Source organism: Gracilinanus agilis, chromosome 4 (genome assembly GCF_016433145.1).
Source record: "Gracilinanus agilis isolate LMUSP501 chromosome 4, AgileGrace, whole genome shotgun sequence".
NCBI lineage: Eukaryota > Metazoa > Chordata > Mammalia > Didelphimorphia > Didelphidae > Gracilinanus > Gracilinanus agilis.
Window position 1 is genome coordinate 62,445,867 of NC_058133.1, and position 15,550 is coordinate 62,461,416.

The window sequence follows — 15,550 nt, forward strand, 5'->3', positions numbered from 1 at the left end:
ATTAAAGGCAGTATAAACAATGAGGAAATAACACTGCTCAATATATATGCACCAAGTGGTATAGCATCCAAATTCATAAAGGAGAAACTGACAGAGCTCAAGAAGGAAATAGATAGAAAAACCATAATAGTGGGCGATCTAAATATTCCTTTCAGATTTAGATAAATCAAACCAAAAAATAAATAAGAAAGAGGTAAGAGAGAAGAATGAAGTCCTAGAAAAATTAGATTTAATTGATATGTGGAGAAAAATAAATAGGGACAAAAAGGAATACACCTTCCTTTCAGCTGCACATGGTACATTCACAAAGATTGACCATGTAATAGGGCATAGAATCATGGCAAACAATTACAAAAGAGCAGATATAATAAATGTAACCTTCTCAGATCATAATGCGATAAAAATAATAATCAGTAAGGGCACCTGGACAGGCAAATCAAAAACCAATTGGAAATTAAACAATATGATTCTCCACAACCAAATTGTCAAAGAAGAAATCATAGAAACAATCAATAATTTCATTGAAGAGAATGACAATGAGGAGACATCCTACCAAACTCTGTGGGATGCAGGTAAGTCAATACTTAGGGGGAAATTTATATCCTTGAGTGCATATATTAACAAATTAGAGAGGGCAAAGATCAATGAACTGGGTATGCAACTTAAAAAACTAGAAAGGGAAGAAATTAAAAATCCCCAGTTAAAGACCAAATTAGAGATTATAAAATTTAAAGAAGAAATCAATAAAATCAAAAGTAAAAGAACTATTAAATTAATAAATAAGGCTAGAAGCTGGTACTTTGAAAAAAAACAAACAAAATTGACAAAGTACTGGTCAATCTGATAAAAAAAGGAAAGAAGAAAACCAAATTATCAGTATTAAAGATGAAAAGGGAGACCTCACCTCTAATGAAGCAGAAATCAAGGCAATCATTAAATACTATTGTGCCCAATTATATGGCAATAAATATAGCAACCTAGTGAGATGGATGTATATTTACAAAAATATAAATTGCCTAGATTATTAGTAGAAGAAATAGAATACTTAAATAATCCAATATCAGAAAAAGAAATTGAACAAGCCATCAAAGAACTCCCTAAGAAAAAATTCCCAGGACCTGATGGATTCATAAGTGAATTCTATTAAACATTTAAAGAACAACTAATTCCAATAGTATACAAATTATTTGACATAATAAGCAAAGAAGGAGTTCTACCAAACTCCTTTTATGATACAAATATGGTACTGATCCCAAAACCAGGTAGATCAAAAACAGAGAAAGAAAACTACAGACCAATCTCCTTAAAGAACATAGATGCAAAAATGTTGAACAGAATACTAGCAAAAAGATTCCAGCAAGTGATCATGATGGTTATCCATCATGATCAGGTAGGATTTATACCAGGAATACAAGGATGGTTCAACATAAGGAAAACAATATCAACAAAGAAAACCAACAAAAACTACATGATTATCTCAATAGATGCTGAAAAAGCCTTTGTCAAAATACAACATCCATTCCTTTTGAAAACACTAGAAAGTATAGGAATAGAAGGGCCTTTCGTAAAAATAATAAACAGTATATATCTAAAACCATCAACAAGCATCATATGCAAAGGTAATAAATTAGAAACCTTCCCAATAAGATCAGGTGTGAAACAAGGATGCCCATCATCATCTCTATTACTTACATTGCACTAGAAACATTAGCAGTAGCAATTAGAGAAGAAAAAGAAATTGAAGGTATTAAAATAGGCAACGAGGAGACTAAGCTATCACTCTTTGCAGATGATATGATGGTCTACTTAAAAAATCCTAGAGAATCAACTAAAAAGCTATTAGAAATAATCAACAACTTTAGCAAAGTTGCAGGATACAAAATAAATGCACATAAATCATCAGTATTTCTATACATTTCCAACACATTAGAACAGCAAGAGGTAGAAAGAGAAACACCATTTAAAATCACCCTAGACAAGATAAAATACTTAGGAATCTATCTACCAAAACAAACACAGCAATTATATGAAAACAACTACAAAACACTTTCCAAACAAATAAAACTGGATCTAAACAATTGGAAAGCCATTGATTGCTCTTGGGTAGGACGAGCTAACATAATAAAAATGACAATTCTACCCAAATTAATTTACCTATTTAGTGCCATACCTATCAAAACTACCAAAAACCTTTTTTCTGAATTAGAAAAAGCTATAGCAAAGTTCATTTGGAAGAACAAAAGATCAAGAATATCAAGGGAAATAATGAAAAAAAATGTGAAGGAAGGTGGCCTAGCAGTACCAGATATTAAACTATACTATAAAGCAGCGGTCATTAAAACAATATGGTACTGGCTAAGAGACAAAAGGGAGGATCAGTGGAATAGACTTGGGGTAAATGACATCAGCAAGAGAGTGTATGATAAACCCAAAGAGCTCAACTTTTGGGACAAAAATCCACTATTTGAGAAAAACAGTTAGGAAAATTAGAAAACAATATCGGAAAGATTAGGTTTAGAACAACATCTCACACCCTACACCAAGATAAATTCAGAATGGGTGAATGAATTGAATATAAAGAAGGAATCTATAAGTAAATTAATTGAACACAGAATAGTATTCTTGTCAGATCTATGGGAAAGGGGAAGTTTTAAAACCAAGCAAGAGTTAGAATTACAAAATGTAAAATAAATAATTTTATTATATTAAACTTAAAAGTTTTTGTACAAACAAAAATAATGCAACCAAAATCAGAAGGGAAACAACAACCTGGGAAAAATCTTTATAACAAAAAACTCTAACAGAGGTCTAATTACTCAAATATATAAGGAGCTAAATCAATTGTATAAAAAAATCAAGCCATTCCCCAATTAGTAAATGAGCAAGGGACATGAATAGGCATTTTCCAAATAAAGAAATCAAAAGTATCAATAAGCACATGAGAAAGTGTTCTAAATCTCTAATAATTAGAGAAATGCAAATCAAAAAAACTCTGAGGTACCACTTCACACCTAGCACATTGGCTAAAATGATAGCAGGGGAGAGTAATGAATGTTGGAGGGGATGTGGCAAAATTGGGACCTATTATTCAATTTCTCTCCCTCATATGTTTCAATTGCTAGAGGTCTTTCCAATTCACATGGAATTACTCTAGTTTATTATTCATATGAGCACAATAGTATTCCATCACCAGCATATGCCACAAAATGTAATGGACTTCTGTACTAGCAGTAATGCATAGATCCAGGACAATTCTGAGGAATTTATGGAAAAGAATGCTACCCACATTCATAGAAACTACAGGAGAGGAAACACAGAAGAAAAACAACAGCTTGAACACATAGGTTGATGTGGACATGATTAGGGATATAGACTGGAAAGGACCACACCAATGCAACTATCAATAATATGTAAATAAGTCTTGATTAATGACATATGTTCAAACCAGTGGAAATGTGTGATGGCTATAGGGGGGTTGAAGGTGGAGGTGAAGGGGAAAGTAAAAATATGAATCATGTAACCATGGCGAAATTTTCTAAAACAATAAAATATTTTAATATTAAAAAAATAATTTCAAGTTCATTTTCTTTCCAGGATATTAAGAGACTGAGTCCTCAGAGCAATATATGAGTCTGGATAAAGACAGACACCAAAATATTGTGAATTTGCTTCCCTGCCATTCCCCAAATAATTTTCCCTCCAGGGGTTTACAAAACAAAGGTAAGTTTGAACTGTCCCCTTTGGTAGGGAGGGAAGAGAAATTAAAACATATGAGGAAGAGAAATGGAACCATTTTGACTGTTTGTGAGGCACTGTGATTCTTCTTTGCTTTTTTTCTCCTTGTTTTCTGTAAGGTGAAATAAAATTGTCCTATATTTAACTGGCATTATTCCTTCAACTGTTTATTTTGGTATCTGTGGTACTTTTTATTCATATATGTGGAGACCTACAAATAAACCATATTTTAGTTTTATTATGATATTTTTCAGTGAAAGCTCTGAGGGGAGAGGATGCTTGGCAGGTAGGTGTTGGGCAAAACACAAAACCAAAAAATGATTTTTTAACCACTTTAAGGTCGGACATGATCTATTTAAAGACAGTGTTTGGGATACCAGATCACAAGTTATATATGGATTAATATCAGTCAGATAATTAAACATGTGCCTACTCTGTAATGAACAGAACTATGTCCACATCCCAAGGTTTGGGCTACCTTTTGGATATTTTTCAAAAAAATGCCACTTAAATGTAAATTACAAGGTTTAGCTTCAGACTTGGTGTAAAATTACTCTCTAGGCAAAGAATTAAAGAATAAAGCAGGTGACATAAGACTCTATTCCACTTTATATTAGTAAGTATTTATGGAAAACCTACTGTATGCTGACCACTAAACTAGGCACCGTAGGAGAGTAGTGTCAAACTCAAATGAGTCATGGACCACTAATCTGTACAGTGGGAACCTTTCAGACTAAATATTGACTTGGTTTTAAAATATTATCTATGCTATATCATTCTTTTATTTTCTTCTTTTTGTTATTTAATTTGAATATACTGAAATGTGTTTTATTTTGTTAAATATTTTCCATTTCCATTTTAATTTAGTTTGTCCCCACACTCAAGAATTTTGTCAGCTGTATGCGACTCATGGGCAAAATGTTTGACAGCTCTGTTGTAGGAGAAGGAGCCGCAGAAGATCCAATCCCTGCCACAGAATTGGCTCACAGACCCAGTATTTGTGAAATGTTTGGTTTTTTGGCTAATGGATTCTATTCTTTTCCCTTCCTCTTGCTGACTCTTCATCAGTTCTCTACCTCCATTTATCTTCTCCATTATGGATACATTCAACCATAAAAGACACTTTTATGCAGTGGAGAGTTCATTTGAAACCAGAAGACTTAGAATCTAAACCTGGTCCTTCCACATTCTAGTTGTCTTCTTTGAGGGTCAATTCATCCACAAACTGAAGGCACTTTACTGCTCTCAAATTTTAGGGAACTACTTCTACCTAAATCAAGGAGTCAAGGTGACCTGATTAATTTGTCTTTTGCGGGACCAAACTCCTGAAAAAGATGGAGGTGATCTTTGAAGGTATTCTGGAAAAGAAACATTCATAGCTCTATATGATTCCCAGGTCCTGATTCCATCCCATATGTGGCAATTTTCTCAGGTCCAGTGATCCCTTTACAATGTCTTTTACTTATCCACAATATAAAACCTTGTACACATTTAAGATAGAAATGCCAAGGTGAAAAGGAAAATTAAGTGATGTTCCCATCTACAGAACAGATGGCATACTTCACATTTCACTGAAGAGGCTATAAATCCTGGATATTAGTTATTTGCAGCCTTGAGAATTTCAAACAAAAAGAGTGAAAGAAATACAGAGGAGTATGGTCAGTGAAAAGAATACTGAATTTGGAGTCAGAAGATCTAGATTTAAATCATACCTCTGATGCTCATTAAACTTGTGATCTGGGCCAAGTCAATTCAACACCAGGGGCCTCAGTTTCCTCATTCATAAAATGAGGGATTTGGGCTAAAGAGCCTCTAGGGTCCCTTCAAACTCCAGGTCTATAAACCTACAGATGATCCTACTGCTTTTTTGGGGAAGGTAGTATGAAATTTCTAGGTGGTAATTAAGAAAATCTTTATGGAAATTTAATACTATTCTGTACCCTTTTTTTGGCACTCCAAGACAATCTTTGGATTTTAAAGAAAGAAGTTTAGTCTTGAGACTGAAGCTATAATATGTTTCTTCCCCTGGCTTGCTGATAAGATTTCCTATTTATCTGTAAACAAGTCTCTTAAAATAATATGGTAGACAAATATGTACATGCTCACTGTGCAGTCATTCTAAAGGTCTCCTGACTCCTGGCATCCTGAAGACCTGCCTCTTGCCAAATTGAGATCAGAGTGCTCCAGTCTGAAAGGCTTGGGATAGAGACATCATGAAGAACATAAATTGGAGTACTGGGAGGAAGTAGAGACTTTTTGCCTGAGAATAAGAGTGAGTAGGTGTGTGGATGGGGCCTGGCTCTCAGAAGAAAAGACAGCTGGGCTCATGTGACTGGTGCCCTCTTTTTTGTTAGTGTAATAGTTAAATTTAAATTATGAGGCTGCTAGTAGCTTTAGTAGCTTTATTACTTCAAAGTAGTGAGAGTAAAGGGAGGAAATGTAGAAAAGAGGTAGAGAGTCGATTAGCTGACTACCCTATTTGCCATTTGATGGATTGAAGCTCACCATCTACAGGGGTTGCTTCATGTTCCAAGCTCCAGCCAGAAGAGAGTGTGAGCCTCCTGGTCTCAAGTTACAAACAGTTTTCTCCACTCACTAGTTCTCCCACATCACATCTCAGGAACCAATCATAGTTTCTTAATTTTTCTGGCACCACCCAGGGGGGCAGTGCCTGTGGAATCAGTTTCCCATCTCTTTGGTTTCAACTTCTTTTCTCTGAGGTTTTTGTCTATACTTGCATATCTCAATGGTAAAGGACCTCCATGTCATTGATTGATGATGTCAAAGAAAGTGACATAATAGGGAGGGAAATTCCCTTCCCATATTAGACATATTATTATTTAAAATTTTTATATTAACTATATAATTTATATTTAAAATTTTATATTAGAAATTAAATTATATTCCATTAAAATGTTCTTTTACTTATTAATTTAATTAATGTTTAATATTTTTATTATTTAATAAATGATTATAAATTAAGATGCAATTGCTTGAGAATTTTAATCATGATATCTTGAAGGACCAAGTAAATTTTGTGTCAGTGAACTAGCCAAAGAGGGAAATGAATGTATCTTTGCCTTTTTGAAATGGTAGGGAACAAGAAAAGAGGAAGAAGGATCCCTATCCTCTCATGCCTTTGCATATCCTCTTCTGTCTGGAATGTACTCCTCACCCCTCACCTTTACCTCTTAGAATCTCAAAACCACTTTTCAAACTCAGCTCATGTTTCAATTCCTATATACATAAGGCTTTTTATAATCCCCAAATTACTAGTATTGCCCTTCCCTAAAATTATTTTGAATTTACTTCATCTTGTTCTTTCTTTGTATTTTCTTTGTTTCTCTCTCTCTCTCTCTCTCTCTCTCTCTCTCTCTCTCTCTCTCTCTCTCTCTTTCTCTCTCATCTATTTATTTTATGTATAGATTGTGTTTCTCATCCTCCAAAAGAATACAAATTCTTTCAATGCAAAGATTGCTTCATTTTTTACTCCGGATTGATGGATGGCTAGATGGATGGGTGGGTTGGCTAATAGATAAGTTGATTAATTAATTAAAGAGAAGATAGGAACTAGATCTCACTGTTTCTAATCTCTCCGTTTTCTAAACAAAAGAAAAGCAGCTAAACAGAGATCAAGCAGATGTCTATTTTTCCATCTCATACTAGCTTCCACCTCATACTAAGTCATTTGTCTGAAATGAATAAATGTTTTAAGAGGAAAGTTTATCTTCTCCATCACATGTGGCTGGTATACAGAGACTACATTTTCTTTCCTGATCTGTTTAGCAAATAAATCCTAAACCATCTCTTCGATGCTTGCAACAGCACAGCAGGCCAAACTACTTCATGACAATTTTAAAAGAAAAAATATATCATGCTCCATTTAAGTGGAGCACATCCACAATTTAAAAAAAAAATCTTTTTCTGTTGTTAATTCCACCCACCTGTTTTCTCTATGTGACTTTCAATCTGGAGGTTGAATTTGTAAAGGACTGAGACTTTTTTTTGAAAACTGGGGATGAGCATCTCTAGGATGGGAGTTTATTAACATAGCCCCCTGTGGAGATTTAGTCCTTTACTCTGCTTGTAGAGGAGTTTTTCCCCCAAAGATATCTATAGAAAACATTCAGCCATACATCACTCATGAAAGGCAGCATTATGGGAAGGAGCATTATCCATCTAGTGCCGAATTTAGAGTCCAGAAACCTAGATTTAAATTCCAGAATGAAAGGAGAGGGTAGGCTATTTCTGGTAGATGAAGAGTATGAAGTAAGTGTCATTACAGAGAGAAGATAGATTTGGACCTCATTTTGGACACTTGGACGCTAAGTTAAACCATGTGGATTAGTCAAGTCCTGGATTTTACACATAGCCTGATTCCTCTTCAAAACTCTAGCACCTGCTTTGACCTTCAGCAGTCACACAGGGTTAATATTTACAACAGTGCTATATACTGATTTTCTAAGACTCCAGGAAAATCATCCTTGCTATTTTAAAACTCTGATCATTTGTGCTTTATGGCTACAGGTTTCAGGCTTGCCCCAGATGATTTTGCAAAGGACTGCAAAGTATTTTAACCCAAGCAAGGAATGGTCCCAGACTTGCAACCAAGTTGAGTGGGGGAGAGGCAGTCTCCCTGCATGCTGCCTATAAAACCTGGTTCAAATTGATGGAGAGAATACTGTTATGACCCTGCATGACTGTGTGAGGGTTGGAGTTGGTTCAAGAGCTTTGGAGAAGATTTGGATTATACAAAGAATATAACCTAAAGGATTACTTTGGATATAATCACTCAAATAATAGACAAGGGGATATATGTTCTCCCTCACTACTCTCTTGTAGGTCTACATTTTATGTTGTTCAAGGAAGTAAAGCCACATATTATATTGCTTCAAGGAAGACAACTCTGTCCATACATACCCCTACTTCCAAATGACTTACTAGTGTTAGGGTTGTACAGCTTCTATGCAAATACACTAGTTTCGAGTAGGTCAGATAAAGCTAAAACTCTTTTACAGTCAAGGTTTGCATGTGCATGACTGAGCATCTTTCCCCTTCATCCCTGCTGAGAGATGGAGCAATGTTAATGGTGGGTATAGGAATAGGGCAAAACTCTAATATTGAAGCAGTTAGCAAAATAGAGGCACTCTGAATACAGGCACATTAAACTCTTTGATGGCACATATTTATGTTATATTAACTACCAACCCCATGATACCTTTTCCTCTGACACTCAGGGCTCTCTCTCTGCCTCTGTCTGTCTGTCTGTCTGTCTCTGTCTGTCTCTTTCTCTGTCTCTCTCCCTCTCTCCACATCTCTCTCTCTCTTCTTCTCTCCCTCCCCCCTCTCCTCCATTCTCCCTCCTTCTCTTTCTCTGTCTCTCTGTCTCTGTCTGTCTCTCTGTCTGGCTCTGTCTCTGTCTTTTTCTCTGTCTCTCTGTGTCTCTCTCCCTCTCCCTTTATCTCTCTTATCTCTCTCTCCTTCTCTCTCTCTCCCTCCCCTCTCCCTTACTTTCTCTCTGTCTCTGCCTCTGTCTCTGTCTCTTTCTCTGTCTCTCTCCCTCTCTCTCCACCTCTCCCTCCATCTCTCTCCCTCTCTTTCTGTCTCTCTTATATCTCTCTCCTTTTCTCTCTCCCCCCTCCCCTCCCCTCTCCCTTACTTTCTCTCTATCTCTGTCTGTCTGTCTTCCCCTCCACCCTCTTTCTAGTTTAGATGAAAGTTTCCAACATGTACTTGACTTGAAGCCTCACCTTATCTATTCCAGGAAAGGCACTGGAACAGTGTCTGATACACAATATGTATTTAATAAATAGTTACTGAGTCGAATTCCCTCAGGACTCAAGGATTAAACTGACTTCAGGGCAAGGGAAAGGGAGGAAATAAGCATTTATATAGAACCTACTGTCTGCTAAACACTTTTTGCAAGTATATCGTTTGATCCCTATAAGTTTAGGTGCTGTGTTTATTTTCATTTTATAGTTGAAGAAACTAAGGCAAACAGTGGTTAAGTAACTTTCCCAGAGTCACACAGAATTAACTGTCTGGGGCTCAGGTTTTCCTGACTCCAAGTCCAATGGGCTATCCATTGAGACACCAGGAGACTCTGAGATAGGAATCACAGATTATTACTGGGTTTGCCAATAAAATCTAATGCTCATATTGACATAAAGGCTGATTTCTTAAAGATTAATCCAGTAGAGCCCAAGTTCTAGTGGATTCTACTAAACTAAGAAGGCTTCAGACAGGGGCTAGTCTAATTACTTATGGAGGCACTCATTTAGATTCAAAAGGCATTACTAAAACAGCAAGAGGCACTGAAATCTGTCCAGGAAACCCACAGGGTTAGAACCTCTGCAAAAGAGAAAAAAAATCAAAATTTTAAAATCCAAGTTTCCCTGAAGTAACATCATGAGTTAGACAACAGGTCAGTGTCCTACTACTGCCTGCATTTTGGTTTCTGAATCACCAGGAAAACCTTATCTCACTTATCTTAGGCCCTTGGATCTTGGCATCTCATAATCATTCAGGTAAATGGTCCTACCTGGCTTTTGTATTATATTATATCGGCTCTTCTATTGATGTCACTCTCCTGCCCTCAATAAGCATCACCTTGCCTCTCCATCCTCTTTTCTATAGTGAGTATTCCCAATTACTGGTTTTATCTGGCCCTTTCGAATGTCATAAATAATTGACTAACACTATTTTCTCGAGTTTCCTTCATTGTAAAACAAGAATAGCTAAGTGGCACAGTGAGTAGTGTGCTGGGTCTGGAGTCAGGAAGACTCCTCTTATGGAGTTCAAATCTAGCCTTGAACACTTACTAGCTCTCTGACCCTGAGCAAGTCACTTGACTCAGTTTGTCTCAGTTTCCCCAATTGTAAAATGAGTTGGTAAAACAAATGGAAAACCACTTCAGTATTCTTGATTTAAAAAAAAAAGCCCAAATGAGGTCATGAAGTATTGGACATGCCCAAAATGATTGAACAAGAAATAACAATGTAGGACACATATAAAATAGAGAATTATTTTAAGGTGACTCACTAAAAACTAGCAATATTAGTAAAAAGCATCTAAAAGGTAGTGGGTCAAGTGGAACTAGGTGCTCTAAGAAGTAAACATGAGAAAGGAAACTATGAGAGCAAAAATTTGGGAGATACAATGTTACATGGGGTGGAGGAAGGGAATGAAATAACATAGGTTTTTAGAACTTAAGCCAAAGGTAACCTCATAAACCATATAACTAATCTCCTTTGTTTTATTTTTGAGAAAACTGAGACCAAAGGAAACTAAGGGACTTGGCTGTCACATAAGCAGTACATTTCAGAGTTTTAGGGGGGTTTTTTGGTAGTTAAATTTAATAGGGCAGATGAGTGTGAAAGAAAGAAATGGCAAACATCAACTTACTGAACATTAATTCTATTAATTTGTGGAACTTTACAGATTTTTCCTGAAGCCAGTCAGACATGGAAATAGCTCAACATACTGTTATTTTACTATTGACATCCCAGCCTCAGATAGGATGAATCCACATGTTCTGACTCTAGAACCAAGGCTCTTTCCAACATACCACCCTGAGCAGAGAATGACCCCTATATTGTGATCCTAGATGAATAGAAGAAAGGAGATTTTAGAGAAACAGATTTCTGTTTTAGTAATCAAAAATTTCACAAAGTCACAGATTTAGAGTTGGAAAGAACCTTAGAAACTCCTTTTTCAAGATGCCTATGGAATTTGAGATGCCCATGGGACATTCACTTGGCCATAGCCTGCAGCCAGTTCATTTGGCCCTCTACCTCTCTGGCTAGATCCAATGTTATATATTTAACAAAATGCTCAGCAATGGTCCAGAAGACTGATCAAAAATGTTGCCTACTTCATGACAGAGAGATGATGGATTAATATGCAGAATGGGCAAACATTTGGATGTGGCAAATATGAGAATTCATTTTACTTGACTATATTTATGAAAGGAAAGAAGGAAGGGAACAAACTTTATTAAACATTTATCATGTGCCAGAAGATTTACAAATGTTTATCTCATGTGATCACAACAGCACTGGTGAGTAGGTACTATTATTTTCTTCCTTCCTTCCCCCCTCCCTTCCTTCCCCCCTCCCTTCCTTCCTTCCTTCCTTCCTTCCTTCCTTCCTTCCTTCCTTCCTTCCTTCCCTCCTTCCTTCCTTTTTTCAGTGAGTAGTGAAAGAAAAGTGGGTAGTAGAAGAAAAAAATGCTTGAAAATATGAAAATGAAAATGTCTTTTTAAAAAACAACTTTTTAAAATGTGGGTACCTACACCTCTATTATAATTATAGAGCCTTGAATATTATCACTATCTTGGATTAATCCACAATTTTTAGTATAAAAAATGGACCAATTTGTATGGACAGTGTTGATAAACAAACTATGCCTCCACAGTTATACATTCTGGTCTTAATTCAAACACTTCAATCTCCCTCATTGAACTACTAAAGCACCCAAAGGTTTTCCAGTAGATGCCATATATGGAAGCTTTAGTGACCTGAAGATCCACTTCACTTGAACCCCTATCCTGATACTGTCTTATTTGCTGGAGCAATTTTTCATGGGAACCAATGAATTTAATGTGTTATCCCCTAACCTCCCTTCTCTAATCCTCTACAGTGGTTCCCAAACTTTTTTGGCCTACCGCCTCTTTCCAGAAAAAATATTATTTTGCCCCCTGGAAAGTAATTTTTTAAAAATTTAATAGCAATTAATAGGAAAGATAAATGTACCTGTGGTCAACACTGCTCTCCTGGATAGCTGCAGCACCCACCAGAGGGCGGTGGCACCCACTTTGGGAATCACTACTCTACACTATGGTCTAGCACCTGCTTTTTATGTTCTTGTTTTCCTAACTCCTTTTGCTTTTATCTGATAGACTTCTTAATATATACCCTCCTCTGCACTGAATTTTCTAGTGAAAAGAAAAAGCAACTAAGTTTGAAAATAACAAACCAATATAACAAAGGCTTCTACAGTATTTTTCTGTAGTCTCCAGACTCTCTACTAAAAGTAGGGGAATATGCTTTTTCATCTGTTCTTCTTTACCACCATTAACCATTAAAATTAATCAGAATTTATATATTTTAATGTCATTTCCCCATACCTTACTGTCATCATTGTATAAATTTTTCTCCTGGTTTAGCTTCTCTCAGTCTGCATCAGTTCATACAAATCTTCCCATGTTTCTCTAAATTCCACTTATTTTTCATCATTTCTTACTGCACAATAGTATGTAATTACATTCATATGACAGAATTTTTCTACCATTCCACAAATTATGCTTACACATTTCATTTCCACAAATAATTTCTACTATGAATATTCTGGTAAAATTGGGACTTGTGTGAACAAGCTGACCAACATAGAGAAGAACTATATCTTCTGGAAGAAAGATCTATACTCTGTCAAAGCTATTTTGGAGGCATATTTAGGGAGGCAGTACTTCCTCACTGTCCATGTAATCTATAAGAACTCTGAGTTCCTTTAGACTTTATGGCAGCCCAATCAATACCACTTCTAGTTACGGTCTTATTTTTCTTAGGCTTATCTTTGTCATCACATCTGAGACCAGGCACATGTGTGTTGTCATGAAAACTCAAGGGAGGGTTGATCTCAGCTTCAAATCCACACTTCTTTTCACATTTGAGTAGCTCCTCTGAGAAGGCTGAATGGGCAATATTCTGTTTTTGTCTAATGGCAAGATCTCTTGTAAGCTTTTGTGCATTTATTTGTAAAGAGAAATAGAGAAATAAAAATATGGGAATGTTGCAGATATGGTTGTTGTGTTGGTTGTTATACTTAACTTTTTTTTTATTCCAAAGGATAATTATAGCTTGTGTATGTGAGAGTTGGTGGAGGGCAAGGGCTATATATTAGGAAATGACTATATCAGATTTTTAAAGCAATAATAGAACACAAAAGTATACACTAGGCAGTGATGGGCAAACTTTTTAAAGAGAGGGCCAAAGGAAAGGAAATGCTCATTTGTCAGTCTGTTCCTAAGGCAACTCTTTCAAAGTTTCATTGTATTATATCCTACTCATCATATTCTTCAGATGAGGAATAATGTCATGAGGCCAGATAGAACATTTCAGGGGGTGTTTCTGGTTGTAGTTTGCCTATCACTGCACTAGGCCATTGTATATTTTCTTTATGGGTATCCTGTGCATTTTGTATATGCATATGCTGTATTCAAGAATACTATATATTTATTATATGTCATATTATATTATATAGTACACATTGTATATTATATTATACATATTATATATATATATTATATATTGGTACTTGTACCCTCCTTTTGAATATTAGTTCCTGGGTGGAGGAAGGGTTTCATCCTTTGTCTTCGTATCTTTCTCCAGCTCCCAGGAAGGTGCATGGACTACAGGAGGTGTCGATTGATTAATGGGGGCTGTTTGAGACATTATTGTAATGTCCTCTAGTTTCTGATGACCGTGATTAGGACATGATGATAATATAATCCACTCATGAAGTGTAGACCCAGGCCAGGGACCCAGTGCCCTGGCTAATAAAGCTTGCAGCCACTCTTGGCAACACATTGTCAGTTCTAGGAGACAGTAATTTTATATTTCATGACTGATTTACACCTGTCCCAGAATCATGATACCGTCTTGGCAGGGACAGACACAGATGGTTCTTTTTCTCCCATTTGTTGTATCTCATTAGGGCATAAGATTCTTCAGGATTAGGAGTCTTTCATTTCTGTTTTGGTATTTCCTAGCATGTAGCATAAGACCTGTATCATAGCAGTTTCTTAGTAATATTTGATAAATTGAATAAGAATAAATCACATTTCTTACTTTGGGCAAAGCTGTTCATCTATATCAAAAAGAAAGGCTCCTTCCTTTTATTCAAGAACCATCTTCTCCATTCATAGACTTTCTCTTCCTCCTTCTCTCCTTCCTTCCTTCCCTCCCTCCTTTCTTTCCTTTCCTTCCTTCCTTCTGATATTTCCTAGTATGTTGAGTAGAAAGAGACTCTGAACCAAACATTTGAATACTCTTTCCATGATTATACTTCTTATGCTTTCCACTACTATGATAACTAGACCATCCTATTGCTCACTATGAGATTCTATTACAATAACTTGGCCCATTTCTTCATCTGGAACTCTCCTTTCTATGAACATTTCAAATTCCATCCATGACATGTCCATGCCCTTCCCCAATTCATAACAACATGGGTAGCTGAAAACTACTTGGGAAATTTGGAGGTGTCTGAAGTTAACTCTAAGTGCCCTCTTTGAGTAGATAAGTGGCACAAAAGCAAAGAACAGATCACCATTACATTTCTAGGGAGCCCCTAATCATAAGAGGCTAAGTCTGACTCTACCCACAAAATTCACCAATAGACCTTCCTGTTCACTAAGGCGGTGAGTGCTGTGCCAGAATCTTTTTCTGTGTTCCATGCTCCATAGTATTTTCTACAAAGCACTCAATGCAACCCTGCAGGACATGCTCCAAGTTCCTCTCAACATTAGTAATAATACTGTAACTTCCAGAAGTAGTGAGGAGAAGACATGATGGCCAGCATATATGTGTAGTTATCTGAAATGGTTAATGCCCTCTACCGATGTTACCACCAAATCATCTTCTTCAGTGCATATAGACATTCTGGAGAGATAGATTTTATATGGATTTACCTTCACTATTTGGTGAGGGTAGGTGAGTCAGGAAAGGATTGAATAAATTTGTGTGTGTGTGTGTGTGTGTGTGTGTGTGTGTGTGTGAGAGAGAGAGAGAGAGAGAGAGAGAGAGAGAGAGAGAGA